The sequence below is a fragment of the Rana temporaria genome, chromosome 4, assembly GCF_905171775.1.
Source record: "Rana temporaria chromosome 4, aRanTem1.1, whole genome shotgun sequence".
NCBI lineage: Eukaryota > Metazoa > Chordata > Amphibia > Anura > Ranidae > Rana > Rana temporaria.
In genome coordinates, this window is record NC_053492.1 from 17,104,324 (window position 1) to 17,114,144 (window position 9,821).

The following is a 9,821-nucleotide window of genomic DNA, read 5'->3' on the forward strand; positions in this document are numbered from 1 at the left end:
GCCGTAAACGGCTTTGATTCAGTGTCCGCATTGAAACCACGGAAGCGGCGTCATGACGTCACTTCCGGGTTTCTCAGATGCCAATGGCGCCGGATTTAAAAAAGTACACAGTATTCAGAATCGCCGTTTTCGGCGATCTGAATACTTTGAAGTGCAAAGGAGGGCTCGGAGGTCTTTTAGACCCCCGATCCCTCCATAAAGAGTACCTGTCACGACCTATTGCTGTCACAAGGGATGTTTACATTCCTTGTGACAGCAATAAAAGTGATCAAAATGTAAAAAAAAAAAAAAAAAAAAAAATTATATTAAAAAAAATAAATAAATAAATAAGAAAACAGAAAAAAAATTTTTTTAAAGCGCCCCCCTCCCCGCGAGCTTGCGCAGCAAAGAAAGCGCATACGGAAGTCACGCCCGCATATGAAAACGGTGTTCAAATAACACATGTGAGGTATCGCCGCGATCGTAAGAGCGAGAGCAATAATTATAGCACTAGGCCTACTCTGTAACTCTAACCTGGTAACCGTAAAAAAAGTTTAAAGCGTCGCCTATGGAGATTTTTAGTTACCGTAGTTTGTCGCCATTCCACGAGTGCGTGCAATTATAAAGTGTGTCATGCTTGGTATCTATTTACTCGGCATAACATCATCTTTCACATTATGCAAAAAAATTGGGCTAATTTTACTTTTTCATTTTTTTAAAATTCATGAAAGTAAATTTTTCCCAAAAAGTTGTGTTTAAAACACCGCCGCACAAATACCGTATGACATAAAATATTGCAACAATCGCCATTTTATTCTCTAGATTCTCTGCTAAAAATATATATATAATGTTTGGGGGTTCTAAGTAATTTTCTAGCCAAAAATATGGATTTTAACTTGAAAACACCAAATGTCATACATAGGCATAGGCATGAAAGGGATATACAAGTATGTACACATTTGGGGGGATAAAATATGAGCCGATCTCTAGTACTTCATTTTTGTTTAGATAGAGCACTATATGTTGAGACAATAGATATTACAAATATTTTAATATTATTGTATGCACATGAATATCTTTAAACAATTACCTGTACTTATAATTAATACACAGGCGTACATGCAGAGAATGGAATATGAGCCAATTTTGAATTGCCCGTAATTCTGTATTCCGATTAGTTGGTTTGTCATATTTTTATGGTACAATCATGATGATTATTTTTGGATTCTTACATATCTATAAGTTCCCGAATAGATATTTTAATGATCGTCTATACCATTAGTGCCCAATTAGCACGACAGGGGTTAAATATAAATATACATATAATGCATGGATATAGACACATACATCTTTAAAAAATATTCTTGTTTAACCACTTGACCACTGGGCACTTAAACCCCCTTCCTAACCAGACCAATTTTCAGCATTCGGTGCTCTCACATTTTGAATGACAATTACCGTATATACTCGAGTATAAGCCGACCCGAATATAAGCAGAGACACCTAATTTTACCACAAAAAAATGGGAAAACTTATTGACTAGAGTATAAGCCTAGGGTGTCCCATCTGCATGCCTCACTGTGCCTCACTTTGCCTCACTGTGTCCATGTGCATGCCTCACTTTGCCTCACTGTGCCCATGCCTCACTGTGTCCATGCCTCACTGTGCCCATGCCTCACTGTGCCTCAAGTACGGTACCTTGATCGGCGTCATCTTCTGGTGCTGTGCCCATCTTCAGTCTTATTATCTCCCGGCGCTGTGCCCATCTTTAGTTTTATTATGTCCTAGCACTGTGCCCATCTTCAGTCTTATTATCTCCCGGTGCTGTGCCCATCTTTATTCTTATTATGTCCTAGCACTGTGCCCATCTTCAGTCTTATTATCTCCCGGTGCTGTGCCCATCTTTATTCTTATTATGTCCCGGCGCTGTGATACATTCAGTGTAAGTAAGCCGTGTAGTGTAACCAAGCGCCGCCTCCTTCTCTTCCTCCTCCGTGATGGAACACTGACTCGGTTTCCCAGCAGTGAGTCAGCCTATCACGGACGAGGAGGAGGAGGAGGCGGCGGCGCTTGGTTACACTACACAGCTTACACTACACAGTGCTGGGACATAATAAGATTAAAGATGGGCACAGCTCCGGGACATAATAAGATTAAAGATGGGCACAGCGCCGGGAGATAATAAGATTGAAAATGGGCACAGCGCTGGGAGATGCAAGACTGAAGATGTATCACAGCGCTGGGGGATTAGGCTGCAGATGGGTACAGCGCCGGGAGAGACTCGAGTATAAGCCGAGGGGGGCATTTTCAGCACAAAAAAATTTGCTGAAAAACTTGGCTTATACTCGAGTACATACGGTACTCAGTCATGCAACACTGTACCCATATGAATTTTTTGTCCTTTTTTCCCCCACAAATAGAGCTTTCTTTTGGTGGTATTTAGATTTAGATTGTTTGCGCTATAAAAGAAAAAGGACTGAAAATTCAGTAAAAAAAATATTTTTTGTTATAAAATTTTGCAAACTAGTAATTTTTCTTCATCAATTTTGGCCAAAATTTATACTGCATTTATACTACATATCTTTGGTAAAAATGACCCAAATCGGTGTATATTATTTGGTCTTTGTGAAAGTTATAGAGTCCACAAGCTATGGTGCCAATATCTAAAAAATGATCACACCTGAAGTACTGACGGCCTATTTAATTTCTTGAGACCCTAACAAGCCAGGAGAGTACAAATACCCCTCAAATTACCCCTTTTGGAAATTAGACATTCCAAGATATTTAGAACGAGGCATGGTGAGTTTTTTTAATTTTGTTATTTTTTCCCTAATTTTTTTACAAAATTGTCATATTAGCAGGTTATTTCTCACACACAGCATATGCATACCACAATTTACACCCCTAAACACATTCTGCTATTCCTCCCGAGTATGGCGATACCACGTGTGTAAGACTTTTACACAGCATGGCCACATGGAGAGGCCCAACATGCAGGGAGCACCTTCAGGCGTTCTAGGAGCATAAATAATAAAGGAATTCCGCGCTGGAAAAATTACACTAAATAAACCTAAAAAATTGCAAGCCAGCACTGGAGGATAAATTCAAATAGAAATCCCAATAGTGATCAATGGTAATAAAGTGCAGCGCAAAGACATAAAATTTAAACAATAACAAAAATAGTGATCAAATAAATATATAAAAATTATAACTCTGATAATGACACAAGAAGAAATCCATAAAGTGCATCAGTGAAAAAAGTCCAAAAGGTGCTCCAAATAATGAAGTGACTAATCGTGATAAATGTCAGAATCAGTGATCAACAGGAAGGTTCCTCCACCAATAACTACAGATGGCCCCTCACCTCAGCCATTCGACCATGGCTAGGTCACAAAGCTTTTGAAAAACCTCCAAGGCAAGTATAAGGGCACTTCCAAGCTTTAAAAGGTGTACAGCAGACAGCAGACGGCTCAGCAATCCCAAAGACCACGGATAAAATATATATAAGACAAAAAGGGGACAGACTAGTGCTCTCTGTCTTAAAACTGGATTTAATAAATGAAAATAAAGAGTAAACTCACATTAAATAACACTCAGAGCCGAGTGTAGAGCGTGGCAGCACAGCACGGAGCTCCAGGGCTTCCGGATCTAACACAGCTCACACGTCAGCGTTGGGTCGGCGAGCGCGGGTGACGTCACGAAGCTCCTCCCCCTCGTACGCGTTACGTTCCTATGGGCGGAACTTCCTCAGCGTGGGGTAGAGAGGCTAACGTGAACGTCCCGCAGCGTCATATATAGTGTGTGGTTGCCATCGCAACACACCAATTACCTGCTATCCTGCGACATCTAGTGGCTAATTAATAAAAAGGCAACTAGTAAGCGGTAGCATAATGCACAGGATAAACGGTCCACCTAATTAAAGAAGGACCAGCAGGTATTCAAAAACCATGAATAAATAATTTAAAAAAAATTATTATTTTAAACGTGACGTCAGCCACGATCGCCTCACCATTACAAAAAAAGGATACCACTAAAAATAGCAGATAAATCCAGTAAATTTTACAACATATTAAAAACACACATTTTTAAAAACCATAAGAAATATATTCAATTTAATCCCTTTATATACAGAACAAGTCTGCAATAGGTATATATACTTATAATTAAAATAGTGTGTGCAAAATCTAGTCATATGAAAATGTAAAAGATAGAGGTATATGTTGTTACATAATTATTAAGATTAATAAAAATAGGTAAAAATACTAAAAAATTACTAAAAAATTCCCCAAATACTGAATGATAGATATTACTGAATAATAAAATTAATAAAATTAACGGTTAGAGATAAAACAATTGAGGTCGAACTCAACATTGAGGCCTAATGGAGCCGAAACCTTGGTTTCATAAATCCAAAAAGATTCACGACGACTAAGCTGTCGTATGTAATGTCCTCCTCTCCAATGTTTGGTGACCTTTTCAATGCCCCAAAATTTAAGGCCTTTGGGATCTCTACCATGGCATTCTCTAAAATGCTTAGAAACACTATGAGTCCTAATGCCACGTCGAATGTTGCTAATATGTTCTCCAACCCTCACATGCAACTCACGTGAGGTACGCCCGACATATTGCAATCCACACTGACATTCAAGCATATAAACCACGCCTGTGGTCGAGCAGGTGATTAATTGTTTGATTGGATATTCCATACCGGTAATATTAGAAACAAAGGACTTACGTTTCTTGATATTACGTTTGGCATGTTTACAGGTTGCGCATCTGCCACAGGCATAAAAACATGATAAAAAATTAAAAAGTTTGGGTCTCGGGATGACTGGTGGATCTATCACCCCTGGAGCCAACCGATCCCTAAGTGAAGGGGCCTTCCTATACACAAACTGTGGACGTTCTGGAAGAACCGGACCCAGGACCACATCTCCCTTTAAGACAGGCCAATGCTTGGCCACAATCCTTTCAAACTTTTTGTGTTGGATGTTGTAATCCAACAACATTTTGTAATTGGATTTATCCATTTCAGCCGTAGAGGGTTTGTCCATAATAATCAGATTCATATCTAGGTTTTTGACCTTTTCCATCTCTTGCTTCACTGAAGACATAGAATAACCTTTAGATACAAATCTAGTGGCCAATTCCTCAGACTGTACAGCATAATCGGAATCCAAAGCACAATTCCTACGAAGTCTGACGAACTGGCCACGAGGGATATTACATAGCCACAATCTATGATGGCAGCTTGTTAAAGGGATATACCCATTTCGATCTACAGCCTTAAAGTGATTCCTGGTAGCCAACTTGGATCCAGATTTGAAGATCTCAAGGTCCAGGAATATTACCTGTTCAGGGGAAACAGTCCAAGTTAGGACAATACCCTTATCATTGGAGTTTAATTTTGCCATAAAAATCTCCAATGAGGGCATATCACCCTCCCAGACCATCACCAGATCGTCTATATATCTGCGATAGCAGAGAAGCTGAGGCGGTGTATTGTGGAAGACTACATCCTGCTCCCAGTGGGCCATAAATAAATTGGCCACACTGGGAGCAAAACGAGCTCCCATCGCAACTCCTCGCTGCTGTAGGAAAAAATCCTTATTGAACCAAAAATAATTCTTCAATAAACAAAATCTCAAACTGTCTAGAAGAAAACCAATATGTTCAGGATTCAAATCAGTGGACTCTAATGACCATGCCACTGATGCCAAGGCTGCATCATGCCCAATTATGGTATACAAAGAGCCTACATCGGCGGTTACCAATATAGTACTCTCTGTACAGGGAATAGAGTTCAGGATCTGAATAATTTGCTTTGTGTCCCGAAGATAAGCAGGTACTTTATGAACCAAAGGCTGCAAAAAGACATCCAGGTATTGTCCCAAGCGGGACGTAACGGAATCAATTCCATTTACAATTGGACGGCCAGGAGGTCGTTCTGCGTCTTTATGCAATTTAGGAAGAAAATAAATTATCGGGGTCCGACAATGGAAAGGGTCTAAATAGGCCGCCTCCTTTTTGTTCAATATACCCGAGTCCTTACCTCCCTTTATCAAAAGGTGAAGCTCATTTTTGTATTTAACCATTGGGTCACTTCGTAACAAGAGATAAGTGTCATGGTCACCCAGCAACCTACACATCTCCTCATAATAATAGGCCTTGCTGAGGACCACCAAACCACCCCCCTTATCCGCGGGGCGAATTACAATATTGTTACGTTGTTCCAGCGAGACAATACCTCGCTGAATACACTGAGAATCTCTTTTAGTAATTTTTTAGTATTTTTACCTATTTTTATTAATCTTAATAATTATGTAACAACATATACCTCTATCTTTTACATTTTCATATGACTAGATTTTGCACACACTATTTTAATTATAAGTACAGTATATATACCTATTGCAGACTTGTTCTGTATATAAAGGGATTAAATTGAATATATTTCTTATGGTTTTTAAAAATGTGTGTTTTTAATATGTTGTAAAATTTACTGGATTTATCTGCTATTTTTAGTGGTATCCTTTTTTTGTAATGGTGAGGCGATCGTGGCTGACGTCACGTTTAAAATAATAATTTTTTTAAAATTATTTATTCATGGTTTTTGAATACCTGCTGGTCCTTCTTTAATTAGGTGGACCGTTTATCCTGTGCATTATGCTACCGCTTACTAGTTGCCTTTTTATTAATTAGCCACTAGATGGCGCAGGATAGCAGGTAATTGGTGTGTTGCGATGGCAACCACACACTATATATGACGCCGTGGGACGTTCACGTTAGCCTCTCTACCCCACGCTGAGGAAGTTCCGCCCATAGGAACAGAACGCGTACGAGGGGGAGGAGCTTTGTGACGTCACCCGCGCTCGCCGACCCAACGCTGACGTGTGAGCTGTGTTAGATCCGGAAGCCCTGGAGCTCCGTGCTGTGCTGCCACGCTCTACACTCGGCTCTGAGTGTTATTTAATGTGAGTTTACTCTTTATTTTCATTTATTAAATCCAGTTTTAAGACAGAGAGCACTAGTCTGTCCCCTTTTTGTCTTATATATATTTTATCCGTGGTCTTTGGGATTGCTGAGCCGTCTGCTGTCTGCTGCCTGCTGTACACCTTTTAAAGCTTGGAAGTGCCCTTATACTTGCCTTGGAGGTTTTTCAAAAGCTTTGTGACCTAGCCATGGTCGAATGGCTGAGGTGAGGGGCCATCTGTAGTTATTGGTGGAGGAACCTTCCTGTTGATCACTGATTCTGACATTTATCACGATTAGTCACTTCATTATTTGGAGCACCTTTTGGACTTTTTTCACTGATGCACTTTATGGATTTCTTCTTGTGTCATTATCAGAGTTATAATTTTTATATATTTATTTGATCACTATTTTTGTTATTGTTTAAATTTTATGCCTTTGCGCTGCACTTTATTACCATTGTTCTAGGAGCATAAATTACACATCTAATTTCCTGACTACCTCCTACACTTTTGAAGGCCCTGGAGCACCAGGACAATGCCCCCAAAAATTACCCCATTTTGGAAAGAAAACACCCCAATGTATAATCTATGAGGCATAATTAGTCTTTTGAACATGTTATTTTTTTCTACAATTTTTGGGAAAATGTGGAAAGTAAATCAAATCAAATAAAAACACATTTTTTTTAACACAAAGCTGTCCATTTATACAATATTTCTAACACATAGCATGTACATACCAAAAATGTGGGAGACTTTTCCACAGCCTGGCCACATACAGAGGCCGAGTACAGCCGAGCATGGCTGGGTACGGCTGAGTATGGCTGGGTATCACAGAGTTTGACTGAGCATGACTGGATATAGCTGAGTATGGCTGGGTATCGCCGAGTATGGCTAGGGGTGGATGGGATGGCTGAGCATGGATGGATGGATGAGTATTGCTGAGTATGGATAGCTGAGCATGGATGGTTGGATAAGTATGACAGAGGGATAGCTGAGCATGGATGGATGAGTATGGATGGCGGGATTGATGAGTATGGATGGTGGGATGGATGAGGATGGATGGATGAATGTGGATGGAGGGATGGATGAGTGTGGATGGCAGGATGGCTGAGTGTGGATGACAGGATGGATAAGCGTGGATGGCGGGATGGCTGAGCATGGATGGCGAGGGATGGATGAGTGTGGATGGCAGGATGGATGAGTATGGATGGCGGGATGGATGAGTGTGGATGGCAGGATGGCTGAGTGTGGATGGCAGGATGGATAAGCGTGGATGGCAGGATGGATAAGCGTGGATGGCAGGATGGATAAGCGTGGATGGCAGGATGGATAAGCGTGGATGGCGAGATGGCTGAGCATGGATGGCGAGATGGCTGAGTGTGGATGGCGGGATGGCTGAGTGTGGATGGCGGGATGGCTGAGTGTGGATGGCGGGATGGCTGAGCGTGGATGGTGGGATGGATGAGCATGGATGGTGGGATGGCTGAGGGTGGATGGCGAGATGGATGAGTGTGGATGGCTAATACAGAGGGATGGATGGCTGGGATGTGTGCTACAGTTGTCACTGAGCAGCGCTGTGGGCACTACACATCTAGCCCGCATCCAATCTCTCCCCTCTCCAGTCACACTGTTCGGGGAGGGGAGAGAGGAATCGGACATAATGCTGGTTTGTTTACATGTGATCGCTTCGTCATTTGACGGAGAGATCACGTGGTAAACTGCTGCTGTCGGCGGGCATTTACCGCTAGCCGTGATGCGCCGGGTCCTCTGGACTTTAAATAGATACAAGATATGTAAATTATCCATATAGTCATTTGACCATTTGAAATAAATGTTGGCGTATATATATGTGTGTGTGTGTGTATGTGTGTATATATATATATATATATATATATATATATATATATATATATATATATATATATATATATAGATAGATACTTTTTGCCTCATATATATGGGTAGTGTTCATCTCTTGTGAAACTGATACAATTTCACGTACCTATGACACCTTTAGTGGTTCTCTATTTATGTGTGTGTGTCTCTGTACAATTTATTATGAACCTTTACACCAGGGGTAATGAATTAAAATTCACTGAGGTCCGGTCAGCAAAATTTTCTTCCAGCAGGGGTCCGAACATCATGTCATTACCCGTTGCGCCTTTTCGCATGTGCCAAACCGCATGTTGCTGCCGCACTATTTTGGAAAAGACGTCAAGGACGTCTTTCTCCAGTTTTTTTGCGGGCAGTGCAGCCCATTAAAAAGGGCTGACCTACCCACGACATGTGCACCTCATGCACATGTACAGATCTGAACCCATTCTTACATCAGCATCCTCAGTCCCCAGTGCACATCAGAGCCCTCTTGAGGAGTGTCCTCAGGTCCTCCTTTATATCTCCCCCCTCCACAGTAATGTTCTCAGACTTCCTTGACACTAACCCCCCCGCCAGTACTGTCCTTTGCCCCAATTTACATTATCCCCCCTCATTACTATCTTCAGCCCCCTTCACATTACTGTCCTCATTGCCCCCACATCACAGTCCTCAGCCTCCCCCCTGTCATGTCCACATCTCCCACCCTGTAATATCCACATCTCCCCCCATACATCACAGTCCGCTCAGCCTCCCCCCCCCCCACCCTAATGTCCTTAGCCCACCACATGACAGCCCTCAACAACTCCACTTTAATGTCCTCAGCGAGTTATCTTTTTCCGCTTTCCAGACCAGTGTCCTCACTCCCTGTAACTCAGAGGCATAACTAGAACCATCTGGGCCCCGGTGCAGGGAACCATAAAGGCCCCTCTGATCTCTGGTCCCGGGGCCCTTTCCAATGATCATGGTGTCCGTTTTGTCCCATGTGAAAGGGCC